This window comes from Mesoplodon densirostris, chromosome 5, assembly GCF_025265405.1.
Source record: "Mesoplodon densirostris isolate mMesDen1 chromosome 5, mMesDen1 primary haplotype, whole genome shotgun sequence".
NCBI lineage: Eukaryota > Metazoa > Chordata > Mammalia > Artiodactyla > Ziphiidae > Mesoplodon > Mesoplodon densirostris.
The window spans coordinates 39,117,572-39,135,893 of NC_082665.1; positions in this window are offsets into that span (position 1 = coordinate 39,117,572).

The following is an 18,322-nucleotide window of genomic DNA, read 5'->3' on the forward strand; positions in this document are numbered from 1 at the left end:
ACTTAGTCACGATATTTCTTCCACGTGTAAAAGAATGCAATCTGTGTGCCAACATTATTCAGCTTGCAAATTCTGTCTCCTCAGTTCTAAGACACTGACTATCCACCTAAAGGTCTGATTAAGAAGGAAAAATAGAGTAGTCTCCAGGGGCATACTAATTTCAAGCTTATGTGAGTGTTCCCATAGATAAATTTACCAAGGTTACAATGTGCTTGCTTGGCAATTTATCTAGATTACTGAGAAGGGAGTGCTGTAGGAAAAAAAAACCTTCCCTCAAAGCTAAAATAATCGTTTCTATCCATTAGTTATGAAGAAGTACCTAAAGAAACTCCAATCCAAACAGAACTGTTGAGTGATAAAGGTATCAGTACTGCTCTCTCTGAAGGACCTATACTTAAGATGTTAATAGGAAAGAAGGAAGGGAGGGAGGGAGGATGGATGGGAGACAGACAAATAGATGCAAGTAAGACAGTATACTTCCTACTCTAGTTTACCAGCTCTTTTAAAACCAAATTAATTTTGCTAAACCTTGTACTTTCTTTGAGATGTATGCAATATAGGGAAGAGGGTGCTAAATCAGAAATGCTCAGTATTTATTTGAATTAAGACCTTTGTGCTAGGATAGTCATTGAAAGATTTTACCCAGAAAACCTATAAATAAAAAGATTCTGGAATGCTTTCTACCTGATTCATTCAAGTTGTTTATATATGGGCAGACTTCACTCTTTGCTTCTTGGGGTCATCTGTTTATTTAATGAACTCCTGATAAGAGCTGGGCACTGTGTTAATTTGGGAATATAACTTGTCAATGAAAACATAAAGGATTCCTGTTCTCTGGAAGATTATGTATTAGTAGGGGAGACAGATATTAATAAAAATATAACACCCACACAAAAAGGCACCAAGTTATTGTAAACACACACATACAAATGTAAATAAAGGTAAATGTAAAAAATAAACACACTATTAGTGTGATGAAGGAAAAGTCCTCTGTGCCACAGCAAGCGTATACTTAGTCTAAAGGAACAAGGAAGGAGTTTTAAAAGATGTGGTGTTTGATTGTAATTATGTAAGGGGATGGAGATAGTTGTTAACTAAAAGTATTGTGGTAATCATTTTGCAGTATATATGTGTACCAAAGTCATGTTGTATACCTTAAACATACACAATATTAAAAGTCAATTATATCTTTAAAAAAGATATTTGAAGAGAGAGTAGAAGAGTTTAGAGGAGATAAACTGGAAGGCAGCAGGAGCAGTCAATATGGAGGTACAGCAGTGGGGGAAAGGGAGCCAAGACATCAGGAGGAGGACTGAAGCCCAAAGGAAAACAGATCCTAGGGCTGGTTGAGGGTGGAATGGTAGACAGGCTTGTATCATTCAGAGCCTTTTCTTTCCCATTACCTACAAAGAACGTAAAGCATAATAAAAGATTCCAGATGGTTTCCCACAGTGATTTTAAAGTCCATGACATCCTAGGGTTATTATAGTCTCAAATACCTAAAACAAATGATAATTAAAACAAAAATAACCCACTGGTTTGCAAATAATAATTTGGAAAAAGATAATCTGAATTTTTAGAATTTTTACCTTACTGAGGTTAGAAATGCATGTGCTCAAGTGATTAATGGAAATTACAATTAATGGGTAAACACTTTAAAAGATATAGCTAAATATTTTAATTACTATACACAAATTAGTATTTTATATCTTGAGAGTTTTATATTGTGTTTTTGGTTCAAATAGTCTTGTAGAAATTATTTTTATTTTGTGTTTTGACTATCTAAAGAATGAATTATTAGGTTTTACGTTTCAGCTGTGATACAATTGGCTAAATAGAAATCTTTAAAAATCTCTAAAGTATCTTGCAAAGAGGTCACCAGGAATATAAATAAAGCAGAGAAGAAAAATTGCTTTTAGAAATGTTTGGGCTCTGGAGAGCTGTTTTCTTTTATATTTAATTTAGCTTCCTTGCTGTGACTTCTTGGTTTTTGAAATATTAAAATGAGATCATTTAAATAGATGAAGACAGAATCATTAATTTGTTTGTGATGAACACAGTTGTCAAGGTCTGCCAGAAATAAATATGTCCAAGTATAATACCACCAGGATTTTTAGTAGTAGTTATTAAATGATTTGTACTGCTATGCCTGCATATCGCCATAAAATTTTTCTAACTACATTAATGTCCTTCCTGGTGAAAACGGCTCTACTTTTGTGTCATTTATGTGAATAGAATTATGAGAATCATAAAGGACATTTCATATTTAAGTACTGAATTTCTGTTTATGAAAAGATATTTGCCCTTTATGCCTATCGGTAAACAATTGTGTTTGGGGTCCTATTTTGAGTTAGCTAGGCCGTTCTTAAGTTTTGCCGTGAGTATAGCAAGTGTACAGATATCTACACAGCTGATTTTATTTGCACCTTACTAAATATTTGCTAATATTTGACTAATGTTTGGTTATTTGTCTCACTCTTAACTCCACCTATTACTAATTTAAATTATTCACATATTATTATTTTTTTAACATCTTTATTGGAGTATAATTGCTTTACAATGGTGTGTTAGTTTCTGCTTTATAACAAAGTGAATCAGCTATACCTTTACATACATCCCCATATCTCCTCCCTCTTGCGTCTCCCTCCCACCCTCCCTATCCCACCACTGTAGGTGGTCACAGACCACCACCGAGCTGAGCTCCCTGTGCTATGTGGCTGCTTCCCACTAGCTATCTATTTTACATTTGGTAGTGTATATAAGTCCATGCCACTCTCTCACTTCGTCCCAGCTTACCCTTCCCTCTCACCGTGTCCTCAAGTCCATTCTCTACATCTGTGTCTTTATTCCTGTACTGACCCTAGGTTCTTCATAACGATTTTTTTTTTTTTTTTTTTAGATTCCATATATATGTGTTAGCACACCATATTTGTTTTTCTCTTTCTGACTTACTTCACTCTGTATGACAGACTCTCGGTCCATCCACCTCACTACAAATAACTGAATTTCGTTTCTTTTTATGGCTGAGTAATATTCCATTGTATATATGTGCAACATCTTCTTTATCCATTCATCTGTTGATGGACACTTAGGTTGCTTCCATGTCTTGGCTATTGTAAATAGAGCTGTAATGAACATTGTGGTACATGACTCTTTTTGAATTACTGTTTTCTCAGGGTATATGCCCAGTAGTGAGATTGCTGGGTCGTATGGTAGTTCTATTTTTAGTTTTTTAAGGAACCTCCATACTGTTCTCCATAATGGCTGTATCAATTTACATTCCCACCAACAGTGCAAGAGCGTTCCCTTTTCTTCACACCCTCTCCAGCATTTATTGTTTTGTAGATTTTTTGATGATGGCCATTCTGACTGGTGTGAGGTGAGTAGTTTTGATTTTCATTTCTCTAATGATTAGTGATGTTAAGCATCCTTTTATGCATTTGTTAGCAATCTGTATATCTTCTTTGGAGAAATGTCTGTTTAGGTCTTCTGCCCATTTGGGGATTGGGTTGTTTGTTTTTTTGATATTGAGCTGTATGAGCTGCTTGTAAATTTTGGAGATTAATCCTTTGTCAGTTGCTTCATTTGCAAATATTTTCTCCCATTCTGAGGGTTGTCTTTTCATCTTGTTTATGGTTTCCTTTGGTGTGCAAAAGCTTTTAAGTTTCATTAGGTCCCATTTGTTTATTTTTGTTTTTATTTCCATTTCCTTAGGAGGTGGGCCAAAAAGGATCTTGCTGTGATATTAGTTTTTCCTTTATACTGTTAGGACATGTAAAATTTTAAGAAATTTGGTACTGATCATAATTTAAAGATTTATCCAGATATGAGTGTTCCATGTTTCCATTTTTTTAATAATAATTGGGCAGGTTTCCATTTTAAGGTTATATTTAGCTCTTCTACTTCAGAATATTTAAACTTTAATTGATATTTTACAGAATTTCAGGGATTTATTTAGTTTTTCAAATCTCAAACTTCCATTAGCCATAAAATCCATGCTTACTTTTTATGATAGCTATTTTAATTCCTTTGGAAAATGCTTTTATTTTTCAACATACCTTTTTTAATGAGAAATTTAAAAAGAAAAAGTAGGGAATATAAGTACAGTTGTGTGTTTGTACCATGGATTAGAGAATTGATTTTTAGAAGCCAAGTGATACACATATGTACTGTTGTATCTTTTCTCTTTTCATGCCTACACATATATAACATGCAATTCTCTGTCTTATATATCTCTCCTGGTAATTTTTTCTAGTTCTTTGTATAGAGTAGTTATTTAATAATAATATTTGTTGGTAGAGATGAAGAAGGAATGGACAAATCAGAGTGTCTCCGTAGGACAATTTAGCAAAGATTTCATAGAAAGTGTTGGGGAAAACCATCCATACTACAGATGTTTATTAATCATGGATGGTGTAACTTTGTGACCAAAATGTTATCTAAATTGTTTCACAGAATTGTAGAGGTAAAAGTGACCTTTAAAGCAAAAAAGTAAATTTTTTTCTTGTACGTGTGTATGTTTTTTTTGGAGGGTGGGGATTGAAAGGGAGGAGAAATAATTTGCATAGCTTGAATTTGAAAAAAAAAAAGAAATCCCTGCGTATTTTAACTACTATCAGATTTTCAGCATTTATAGGCTAACTAGAGAGCCCATCCTTTTTTAAAAAGATGCAGTATCATTTGCCTTTTGGCATCCATTTGCACCGAGGTAGCCTGCACTCGCCAGGCCGCTCGTGGCTATTGACACCACAGCAGAGACCTCACTTTGATGTCTTCCTGATTCCCACTGATAGATCTGTTGCATTAGGCCTCCATGCCTAAGTATTGAAACACAGCCCATTAATCCCATGGAGCTTCTGTCGTTTATAATAAACAGGCTTACATTCCCCTTAAAATCATAGAAATCTAGACTCTGAGGGTGAAAGTTTCATCTTGTCTATTTTCCTTGCAAACCCCCATCAGAAGCTTGATTTCTATTTGGCATAAAATCCCTGTCTCCTGCTATCTGTGTTATTTATGACACTCTTGATAATAAGATCTCCCTAGGAACCCATGTATATTATATAAAAATGTAATCCTATTTTGAGATTAAAGGTTTGAGTGCTCTTCTTTTTCTTTAACTTATCTTAAATTATCTGTTTATTAAAAATATAATTTTGATTGTTGCAGCATAGGACAGAGTAGTGAGATTTAGAAGTCAGTTGTTAATATCATCTGAAAAGATAGGACCTTCCATATTGAGTGCCCTACTGACTATTGCAAACAACTTCCTTATATCAAGTTGATACTTGGTTTCTTCCTGTAGAATCCATTTACACCTGTTATAGTCTATTCATAAAGAACATATATCATTCCTCTCCCCATGATAATCCTTCTGCTATTTGAGAATTGCTTTTTCTTTAAAACATCTTATCTTTCCAACATTCCCAGTTGCTTCAACGTTTCCTTGTCATTCTGTTTGTCATTGCACACCACCCTCCCTCGCCCTTTTTAAATTACTTTAAAAGTGTGGCATCCTAGATTATGTAATATCTTTCAGATGTCTGCACAATGAACAGTGGCATGGGACTATAACTGCCCTGCCCAGGCCCACATAGGACACTCCCAATAATGTAGCCTAAAACTGAGTGAAGTTTTTTTCAGTTTTATCACATTTTTCATGTGCATTGACTTTATTGCTCATTAAAATACCTATGTTAAACTTCCTTCTATCTACAGTATATATTTATTTAGTTGAGTGTATGTGCATTTTCTTTTAACCAAAGGAATGATATTACAGGTTTTGGTACTGTCATCTAGTTAGATTCAACAAAATACTTGATAAGCAAGGAATGTAAATATATTTTTGGCTTCCTTTTTTTTTTCATTATTTCTAACTTTAAGTCATTCTTAATATTCACCTGGGTCCTACCTCTATAATGTTATTTATTTCTCCAGATGCAGTGAGAATGGGTTAGTACTAAGAGCTAAGCATAACAGGGTAGAGAAGCTATTTTACATGAACATGAATGAGGGAACAGCCTCAAATTATTGAATAAATATTTATTGAAGATTTATTGTATAATACTATAGTAAGGTAAGCTAAGAGTGGAATAAAAAATAATTAAAAGAAACACAGTGAATCCCTAGTCTTAGGAAATGTTTTATACATATTATAGGAAAATATATACATAAAACAAGGGACTTTCTGAGCAAATATATTTGAACAAATATAAAGCAAATTCAAAAGGGCAAAATGTATAATTGAATGGCAAAGGATGGGAACTAAAGAGATATTCTGAACAGGATATGAGTAGCTACAAAAAGCATCCTTGAAGAGTTTATGTTTGCATATCTTGGAAGAAGTGTTCAAGGACAAGACTTCCAAAAAAATGTAACATCGGATTAGTTTTCTTTAAGAGGTGGGAATTGAGTGATGCTTTGGAAGCAGAGAATGAAAGTAAGATTGATGTTCCAGGGGAGACTTTCAGTAGACAGTGAGCCGTGGAAACATAAAGCAACAGGAGAGAGAAGAGGATGATGAGAAAGCCATCCTCATGGCATCTCACCCTAGTTTAGGACCTTATTCACTCTAAGGGGCTTGGCTATCCCAGGAGTTGTGAAGGGCCCAGGCTATTTCTAGAGTGGTGCCTTTCAACTAATGCTGGCTCATAGCTCCAATTTCATGCTGATTGTCAACTAGTCTCCATACCTTTAGTCTCCCATTGATGCTCATCTTTGGAGTCCTTAGCCTTTAATCATCCAACACACCATGTCAGATCAATCTTCTGAAAATACTGCTGTGTTTAAGAATCCATAATTATGGTCAGTAGTCCATGTCTATTCCTTATAGACTGATGGTAAATTTCATCCATAGTAATATTGCTAATAATTATTTATCAAAGATTTAACATGTATAAGGAACTGACCAAACATCTTCCATACATTACTTAATTCTCATGAAAAACCCTATAAGATTGGCAATTTAACTTTAGGGCACACAGTCTAGTATTTGATAGTATGATGTCTGTATCAGTTCATTCATTCGATTACTCATTCAACAAATACTTATTAAATGTATATTATATATTGGGCACTAACGTAGGATGGTAGATCTCAACTGGGGACAGTTTTGCCCCCTAGGAGACGTTTGGCAATGTTTGGAGATATTTTTGTTTGTTACACCTGAGGGGAGTGGCTACTGACAGCTGTGGGGTAGAGGTCAGGGATGCCACTAAACCTACTATGCACAGAGCAGGTCCCCACAGGAAATGATTATCTGGACCCACATGTCCATCGTGCTGAGGTTGAGGAATCATGATGTAAGGTTAACACATATAAGGCCTAACAAATCACACACATTTGTGCCCTTGTAGAGCTTGTTACTAGTTTGGAAAGCAGATATAAAATCAGTAACCACTAAGTTAAATACATAGGCATTAAATGTGATAAATCAATGGAAAATAATATATAGGGTGCTATAAAAGAATAAAACTGGAGTGGTTAATTTAGATTCTGTTTCAAGGAAGTGCCAGGGAAACCTTTTAGAAAGCAATATTTAAACTGAAATCTAATGGTAAAATAAGAGTTCACAAGGCTAAGCATGTGCAGAGGATCTGAAGAGCGAAGGAACATTATACTTTTGACGAGCAGGAGAAAAGCCAGTGGGAATGGACCAGAGTGAACTGGGTGTGTGTAGATGAGACAGGAGCTTGTCTTTGATTGTCTTTTGTATATGTCTTTTCTCCCTAATAAGTTTGCAGATTCCCATGAGGAGAACATGACAAATACAGTATACGTTTTCTATCCTATGGAGCACTTTGAACAATATTGGGACATAATAGGTACACAATAACTTCTTGCTAACTTGACTTGTGCATTTTTCCAAGGAATCCAATTTCTAGATTGTATTATGCCTGTTTCCACTTTGGGGGAATTGTATTGCCTTTGACAATCTTTCCAATTAATTCAGGGATTGCTTCCCATTGAGGACTCAGCCTGGGCACTGCCATTTGTCAGGCACTCACCGTGTCTGCAGACTGCCCAGGGCTGCACTAAGCTTTTTATATAACCACTGTTAGTAAATCACTTCTTGTCAGCTGGTCTTATTTTGGAATTTGAATAAAAACTATAGATTATGTTATCCTTCCTGAAGAATTCTTACTAAGTACCATTTTCCTCTACTAAGTATTTGTAAATTGTTTAAATATTAGGACAAATAGTCACTTTACTATATGAAGAATTCAGATGGTTTATAAGATCCTGAATTATCACAATCCACTTAATACTTGGAGTAAGCTAATATAAATACTCATAAAAGATACAATATAGAAAAGAAAAACCCTTTGGAATCTGAGATTTTCATATAAAACAATTTTCAACTATTAACATTGGAGGATGAATTTTTCAAAGGTCCTATTAGACAAAGGGAAATGTTCTAAAAAGAATACTTCTGGTTCATTCTAAATACTCCCTGAATTTATATTATATTTTGTAAAGGAAGTGAAGGTGTCAATTTAGATCAGTGAATTCAAAAATTCTTCACATTTAAAAAAATAATTAATACATACGTTTTTATAATTTTAAATAAAATTTAAAATCATCTTGGGCCGAACTGGAATTTTGATTAAGTTTCTTCTAGAGAAATAAATGACTGATCTTTAAATATTCATAAAAGGAATGACCTGTTTTTATTGTAATAGGTAAATAAAATACCTCTATGAACAGCTATATATCCCATACATAGTTGATCTCCTACAACTTAAGTATGCTGAATTTTAATATTTTGTTAGATTACTTTCTAAAGTGTTTCTTGGTGTATTTAGCATATAATCAGTGTTCTTTGTGCTCCATAAATATTTATTGTGACAGGATGAATAAATAATCATTAAAGGCCTAATTGTGTCATGTACCCTGAAATATAAATTGACAAATTGTGTGTGTGTATATTTAAATTTAGGGAAATTAAAAAAATCTCTATCACTTTGCTCTTTTCTTCGTTCTCTTGATTCATGAATTGCTTGCTTTCTGGAGTTAGCCTGATATTCTTCCAAGGCAGCAAAAATGGTGCAAACTTACCAAAAGGTCAGTTCAAGCTCATGTTCCTTTGGCCTCTTGCCACCCAGGGGATAAGGTTCCTGGCAGAGGACTATATAGTCACTTCAGAGAATACTTTTGTTTGAAGGAGTAAAAAGGAACAAAATATATGAAAAATTCATGGTCCTTCATTGGCATGCATACTGTTATTCGATTTTCATCAGACAGTAAATGAGAAGAACCTGAAGTCTTGTCTGTGTTAACAGAGCTTTTTTAGATGCTGGATGGCCCCTGTAAATAAACACTCAGCATGTAATGAAAAATTCTACCACTGCATACAAGAATAGACTTTGTCACATTGGGGCCTAAATATAGGCAGTGATTTTCATGACTGGCCACTATTAAAAAAACATTTACATTAATAACAAAATGCATGGAAGAGAAGATGCATCATGAGATAAAGTTATCATATAGGGTCCAGAGGCAGGTGTGAGATTTACAGTTCATTAGGCATGCTGATTACATTCAGAATTAAATTAATATAGAGAGATAAGAAGAATATCAGTTTTTGCAAGTATATTTTAGAAAGCACTTTCTACCTAATCTTTGAGTTAAGTGCTGCAGGTGAGGTTGAGGAATTTTCCATCTATAACAAAATTTAAAACATATTGAATTGAATTGCAGTGACATACCTTAAATATTCAGCTTTCTCTAAATGATAATCATCTTTAAGTCATATATATGTGAATGAGAGACAGTGTGTGATTTATGATATTAGAATAGCATAGCACGTTAGAGCTGAAAGTTAGAAATCATCTAAAATTGTCTGCTTCATTTTGCAGGTGATGAAACACACCAGTAGCATCAAATGATTTCTCACATTTTCATGATAAATTTCTAAACTTTTTTTGCATTATTTCCTCCCTCTACCAATCTACTTAGCTTCTTATTATCACAGAAAAAAAATTTAAATATCACACTTTCACTTATAGAATTCTAAAATTAAGCTTTGGTCCATTGCTTCTTATTTATTATTTAGTAATTTCCAGGTTAATATCATTGCAGAAACATAACAATGGGCTTATGTAAATACATGATCTATTTCATATAGATGGCTTGTTTTGGGAGTAGGGAAAAATGTGCTAAAGGGCTCAACATGCACTTTGCAATATGTAAGAGACAGGCATTTTTATTTAGCTGTTGATCTGTTGCTTTTAGCCATGAAGCAAGGAATGTACTTTGGTTTGCTTTTCTCACACCTACATTCCTCATATGTCTGAGTGACACAAATAGACAGGCTGACAACAGATTTATTACCTAAAGCTCAGCTGAAAAATTAAATGATACAGCTAAAAGTCATAGTCTGCCTGAGCACCCTCTTGCCATTACAGGAGTGAGTGAGCACTAAAAAACCCAGAATAATAAAGTGGTGAACTATTTGGGAGAAAAAGAACTTGGGAATAAATCACTAATTTGATCAGTCTTGAGTGACTGACTAAAACAGGGAAATAATTCTTTAAAAATCTGTCCATCTTTAAATTCTTTGCCTTTCTAGTCCTTTCCAGTAATCTATTAGGTTATCTCCCCACATTTTTAAAATGTGATAGAATTTTTTAATAGGAATTTTCCATCTTTCCTCAGATTATCTGATGAGCTTTACTGGAAGCTCGTTTCAGCAGAATGGTATGTGAAGGTATTCACCAGACTGAAGTTAGAGGCTAGAAGAATGTTTAATTTATATATTTTCAGATGACACTGCATATATTAAACACATAATTTAAGGTAGCTAAAAATAATAATTTGTACAGTAAAATTGACAAGACCATTAAATTTTTCTTATTTTTTTTAAATTGAATGTCATAATAATTTCTGAAATGAGATTGACTCCAAAGCTTCCTTTTAAAATATGAGCCAAATTAGCATTCTGTATTTGGTACAATGATGGTCTTGAATTCCACTTTATTAGAGGTAGTTTTTCATGTCTTTCTTTTATATTGTTTCAAGAGGAACAGTTAATGACTTGTGTTATTTTTTTTTAATTTCCACAATCATGGTAGAATTATAAGAAAATGAAAACATGTTCAAGTCTGGGAAGTTTTGGTTGGTGTGAACAACATGCCCAAAGGTAAAACTAATTTCATGTCTTATTGAATATGTGCCAGTACTTTCTCCTTTTTTATGATTAAGTTAAAAAAGTTATTTACAAGAGTTGCAGGATGCATTATCCCAGTGTACTTATACAGTGAGGGTGAAATAACATGAACAGAATAAAAATATCTTTACTTTGAGTGCCACTTAGGTAAGAAGTATGTATGATCACAGAAGTATATCTTAGAAGGAGCTACATCCAAAATCACTGAATTTTTTTTCTCCGGAGGTAGAATACAGGTGAAGGAGTTGGGAGTGGGAAGAGGTGGGCAAAATAGTTTTGACCGTTTGCTTTTCCATCTAAAAGCCTCAAAGTTCTCTAATGTATTTATTCAGAATTATCCTCGCATGATATTGATCTTTATGGTTGTCTGATTGGCTTATGTGGTACTTTCTCTATCTTAGGTTAAAAACAGAATGAATGCAATAGAGCTGTGGAGTCTTCTTTGATGAATAGAACCATTAGTGGAAATCTCATAAATTCAGACATAAAATATTGATTGATCTTTCTCTACTTATTTTCGTGAATTCTTTTAAAATTACAGCATCTTATATTTTCAATATTACATGAAAAGCAAAATATAAGGCTAAAGTTTGCTCTCCAAATTATGACTGATTTATCCTTTGTGACGCTGAAGGTCAAATTCTTTTATTGAATAGTTATAGTAATGTTTAACATGACAAAATGCTCAGATTGCCTAGGATAATAATGAACCAACCTGGTGCCAAGAGGAAAACTGTCTTTTTATGCTTTCAGCTATGTTCTTTATTCCCTCAGGTATTTAAAAAAAAAAGTGGAAATGTTAATAGAATCCAGATATACTAATTTTTTGTCTTTCTCTTTACTTCTACAAGATGTGACTCTTAAGAGAATAAACCCTTTAGATAAGTAATCACTACAATTATTCAATATGTCATAATATTAGTAGGTCTAGATCTGCATGCCTCTATGTGTGTTTGTGTGTGGAGAGCTACCCTCCTCAGAAACCCCTAGCGATCATTTTCTCCTGAATATAACTGGAACAATATTATACAATGTGTTCACACCTATTCACAGTCCAGCACTAATATTTGCAAGGCATGGAACAAGAGAACAAATGGAAGCCCACATACAATAGGTCTTAATATTAAAAAAATTCAAATCATGCTAAGAAACTGTAAATTAAAATATGTTTGAATTGACTACCTTCACAAATATATCACCCTGATGGTCTGGAAGAATTGGTTTGAATTTAGGATACTCGGATTCCTTTGAATTCCTCACTTAGCATCGTGATGCAGATAGAGCTGGCCCCTTGTCCCTATCCATTCACTCTTCTACCCCAGACTACATCTTTTGTAAGAAGAGTCTTTGCTTGAAAGTGTGGATGTCCCAGATCATATGTCAGTTCTGCACACATACCCTTAAAGACAGTTGCCTGTTAGTTTAGCAGTGGGCAAACCAGAGGAGAGACCCAGTTGAGTTCTGAAATGACTTGATGACCTTTAGATAGCTAGTTCCTGGGTCTTGTGTACCTGGAACATAGTTTGGAGCTTTGCTATTCAAAATGGCTGCCTACAAACAGAATCAGTAAAACCGGGGATCTTGCTAGAAATATGGAATCTCTGGCTGCACCTCAGAATTATTTAGTCAGAATCTTTGTTTTAAAGGATCGCCAGTGATTCCTGTTTGCATCAGTGCTTGAGACCCATTGGTCTAAAAGATGGCAGTGTGGTTGTCAGCGACTCCCGCTGGGTACATCTCCTTTGCCTCTCAGATTTTTCTCTCTCTGATATCACTAACTTCCAAATATAGGCTATAAGGTACATAAAGATGTATCTTAGTCACCACTGTAGCAATTGGCTATATATATAGATATAGATATAGATATAGATATAGATATAGATATAGATATAGATATATTGGGCGGTACGCGGGCCTCTCACTCTTGTGGCCTCTCCTGTTGTGGAGCACAGGCTCCGGATGTGCAGGCTCAGTGGCCGTGGCTCATGGGCCCAGCCGCTCCGTGGCATGTGGGATCTTCCCGGACTGGGGCACGAACCCATGTCCTGTGAATCGGCAGGCGGACTCTCAACCACTGCGCCACCAGGGAAGCCCTGTTTGGGTTTTGAATAAAATATCAGACCAAAGACGTGTTCTAATAGAATAATTTAAATATATTATATAATTCAAACATCGTATCTCATACTGATAGGAAATAATGATTGTAATAGGAGGCCTCAATTTAAACAATCAGATGATTTATTTGGCTGTAAAGATTTAACTTATTATTATTTGTTTTCTCCTTAAAGGCATAAGGTCAAGTTCTGTTCTATACATGTACATACATACATTTTGCTACATGAAGTATACAAGCAGCTGTTCATTATAGCCCAAATGCTAGTTGCATAAATGCACAGACTACATCCCAGTTCCTTATGTTTAGCATCTAATGTATTTCGAACATTGAAGACTACACTTAATCATTGATGCTTTTTTTTAAATTTTAGTTTTACTTCAAGTCTTTCTTTACTTTCTGCCAACATTAATCATGTACATATTGAAAAAAATCAATATGATGGCCATGTTTGTGGTCTCAGTTGCCTTACATGTATTTTTAAAATAACAACACTGGTTGAAATCCTTAAAATGTTAATGAATTTTTATATTAAATATTTAGAAATATAAGGACTTCCCTGGTGGTGCAGTGGTTAAGAATCCTCCTGCCAATGCAGGGGACATGGGTTCGAACCCTAGTCTGGGAGGTTCCCACATGCCATGGAGCAACTAAGCCCGTGTGCCCCAACTACTGAGGCTGCGTTCTTGAGTCCACGAGCCACAACTACTGAGCCTGCATGCCACAACTACTGAAGTCCACATGACTAGAGCCTGTGCTCCGCAACAAGAGAAGCCACCACAATAAGAAGCCTGTGCACTGCAACGAAGAGTAGCCCCCGCTTGCCGCAACCAGAGAAAGCCCATGTACAGTAACGAACACCCAACGTGGACAAAAATAAATTAATTAATTAACTTAAAAAAAATTAGAAGTTTACATTTATCTTTAAGGTTTATGTGATTGATGACACTATTTTTGATGTTGAATATTGACTTCTATACCAAGAAGAATTACTATTAGAGGGCTAGCAGTATTTGGCCTTCAAAATTATTAATGACTATGTAATTAATTACTTAAAATATTAAAATGTTTAAATCATTTATGTTCATTTTATCTAATCAAGTATGGTTCCAAAAATTTGGTTTAGAATATTCTAATTTGCTGTCACATATCTAGTTAAAATGTAATATTTGTTAAAAATAGCCCTCAACTGAATTAAAATAGTATTATATATCATACAAGTAAAATATGTATATATATTTGATAATTACATTTACTAGATCAACTGAATTTTAACCTCATTAATTATGATTACTGACCTATAGACTAGAACATTCAAAATGATTTATAGTTAGGAAGCTTAAAAGAATGCAGTTATAATAAGTAAAATATAATTAGTCCAGCCAATGTTTATCTTATTCATAATTGTTAATAATCTTCTTTAACTTTATGTAAGTTATGAGACACACAAACAAAGAAAATAAAAGATTGTGGAGATAAAAATGATAATGGTGAAAAAGAAGTAATTAAAAATGTGGTAAGGGAAAAATATGATAGAATGGACTTCTGCTTCATGTAAGAATGAAAGATTTGGTAGCAATAATATAATTCAAGAGGAAATAAAGGACATTTGGAATTTTTACATTCTTAGAAGGAAATATGTGTATAAATGCTGTGATTGATTAATAATTAATATTTGGTGTGTTTTATTTTATTCTACTCCTTGGAAGAGGAAGACGTTCCAAAGTAGAATAAATCAATGTGCCAATGTGAGAATATGAAATTGAAATGTGTGGATCACCTAGATATGCATAGTTCTCCCGCTGCTTCAACTTCAACAGTCTAGAATTCCTCAGCTTGATTTTACAGAAAGCTAGCCATTCTAAAACACAGGGACTTGTGGGCAATAGGTCTAAAATAGGCACCAGGTATATACACATTCACTCAAAAATCAATAATAAGATAAATACACATTTTAAAATACGTAGAAGACTTGGACAATCACTTCATCAAAAAAGATATTTTATGGCAAAGAGGCAAATGAATAGATGCTTCACATCATTTGTCATTAGGAAATGCAAATTAAAACCACAGTGAGATACTATTACATACCTATTATAATAAGTGAAGAAGTCTGAGCATACCAGTTGTTGGTGAGGATGTCAAGGGACTATAACTCAAACTGTTGATGGAAATGAAAAATGCTACAACCACTTTGGTAAATCATTTGGAAGGTTTTAAAAATTAAACACACTTTTATCATATGACCCAGGCTTTCCACTCCTAGGAATTTACCCTAGAGAAGTGAAAACATATGTTCATGCCAAGACTTGGATGTAAATGTTCATAGTAACTATACTTTTAATAGTCCAAAATTGTAAACAACCCAAATGTCCATCAACAGGTGAATGGATAAACAAATTGTGGTATACTCATACAAAGAAATACTACTCAGAAATGCAAAGGAAAGATCTGTCAATGCATACAGCAGGATGAATCTGTGTTACTGAGTGAAAGAATCCTGACGAAAAAAGAAGCATGTATTTTATGATTCAATTTATAAAATTCTAGAAAAAGAAAGCTAAACTATAATGACATCAGTAGTGCCTGGGGATGAAGGTAGGGGTAGGGAAAGGCAGGAGGATGGCATCAAATTGAAGGCTTTTTAAGTATGTGCAATTTATTGTATGTATTTTTTATACCTCAAGCTATTTTAGAAAATACTGCAAAGATAAAATAATGAAAAGTTGGACACCAATGCAAAACAATAAACCATAATATAGGTCAACATTCTATATTTATATGTAATATATGTGTATGTGCATATAAGTGTGTGTGTGTGTGTGTGTGTGTGTGTAGAGAGAGAAGGAGAGAGAGATGGAGAGTGAAATATAAAATGACGTTAGGGTGGAGGCATCATAGAAGACAGTTAAGATGATGTAGTTCAGGATGGTTGACTGGAGCATAGGTTATCAAGAGTTACTGAGGGCAGAATAAATAAGTACAGAAAGACAGGTTGAGGCTAGATTGCATCATGATATGGATTTTTCATTGAAAATAAGGAACTGCTGGGTCGTGACATGTTTAGAGCTATTCTTTAGGAATTTCTAAGGTTGAGGTATAGATTTGATTTAAAAAAAGATACTGAAAATGAGCAGATCGTTTATGAGGTAATTATAAAAGTGTAGGAATAGCCAATAAAATCCAACTGTGCTTAAAGGCAGGGTCTGTGGAGAACATGATGAATAAGGCATGATTCTTCTTCCCAAAAACACACATATGAAATACAAGTATAAAGTCATTTATGAAGTAATGAAAAGCTTGGTAGGATTGGGACAACAGGAATGGAAAAACAGAGCAGGTTCTAAAAAATAATTGGAAAGTACAACATGTGGATATGATTGGCCCTGGACAAGAAGGGAAGCCAGGCATGACTGAGGTTCTATGCTGACAGTCTCTAAGGAGTGATACAAGGGGAATGTGATAGGCAGTTGATTAGGAAGGTGTTGCATCATGACTTTTCTACTATGGGAGAGGAGATAGTAGAGCTTTCTCAGGATTGGGGCTGATGAATTAGTGATGTTGAATTAGCAACAACTATCCCATAGGGCAAATTAGAAAAAGGTCCCTCCTCCCTGGCAGGCAGGTGCATACTGTTGGGTGTAGGGCTTGGCAAGAGGATAGTAGTTTTGGGAGAAGCAAAGAAAAGCTTTCCTTAGACTCCACACAGCCAGCTCCAGGGCCATGTCTTGGCCAATTAGGTGCAGGTTGAAATTCAGCCAAACATGTTTATGCAGTGCACACTTCGAACTACCTAGCAATTCTGTATAAAGGTGATTTGAGCTGCAAGTTTTGTGAAATCTTGATTTTATGATACTAAAAGAAAATGTTGAAGTCATTAAAGAAAAAAAAAGGAAGTCAAATATCCAGGTATAGAAATATTGAGAAAAAGAATGAGCATGTTACAATTTTTATAATATATTCAAATATTTTAGCCCCTAGTCCTTCTTTTTAATTAGTTCAACCTGGAGTTTTAATCTTTCTCTTGCTTTACTGATTTTTTTTTTTTTATTTTGAAGTTTGGTCTGGTGAAATGATCAATCTAACTATCAATTGACCTAACACATTCAGTTTACATACAATCGGTATTCAATAACTTACCCTTATTTTCTATTCTAAGGACCAGAGGCCATTAGGGTTTCTTTAGCTATCAGACAAGAAACATTCAGTATATAGCCCTATTTCAGTACTTATTCCAATTCTAGTTCATTCTTCCTGAAGTAAGCTCATTAGTTTATTTTGGTGGTGCAGATTGAAAGGATATCTTCACCTTCTCCTAATCCCCACCCTACCAGTCCTAAACTCTACAGAAAAATTACAAAGAAAAGAAGATATTTTCTTGATAAATAGATATAAGTAGATGGATGACTGGCTTTTGGTTGTTTCTTTGAAATTCCAGATATAGATATTTCTAATATCCTTTTAAACAAATATATAGTGTTTTTTGTAAAAGATATCAGATCTGTCTTAAGACTAAGGAGTAGTTTGTCTTTCTTATCATCTGTTATGACGACAACAACAGTGATTTAAATAAAATATAAAACAAAACATATGAGTTGTTTTACAGACTGAACTGTGTCCCTCCCACCCCCAAATTCATAGTTAAGAGCCCTTACCCTTAACATGACTCTATTTGGAGATGGGGCCTTTAAAGAGGCAATTAAGATTAAATGAGGTCATAAAGGTGGGGCTTTAATTCAATATGACCAGTGTCCTTAAAAGAAGAGGGAAAGACACCAGGGAGGCATGCTCACAGAGAAAAGGCTATGTGAGGACACAGTAAGAAGCAGCTATCTATAAGCCAAGGAGAGTGGGCTTAGGAAAAACCAACCCTGCCAGCACCATGTTCTTGAACTTATAGTCTCCAGAACTGTGAGAAAATAAATTTTTGTTGTTTGGCCCACCCTCTCCTCAAAAAATGTCAGAATAATTGCTTAAATATTTATTGTTAATGGTGATGATTTTTTTATTTCCAAAAAAAGTGAAAAATTTATATATTATAA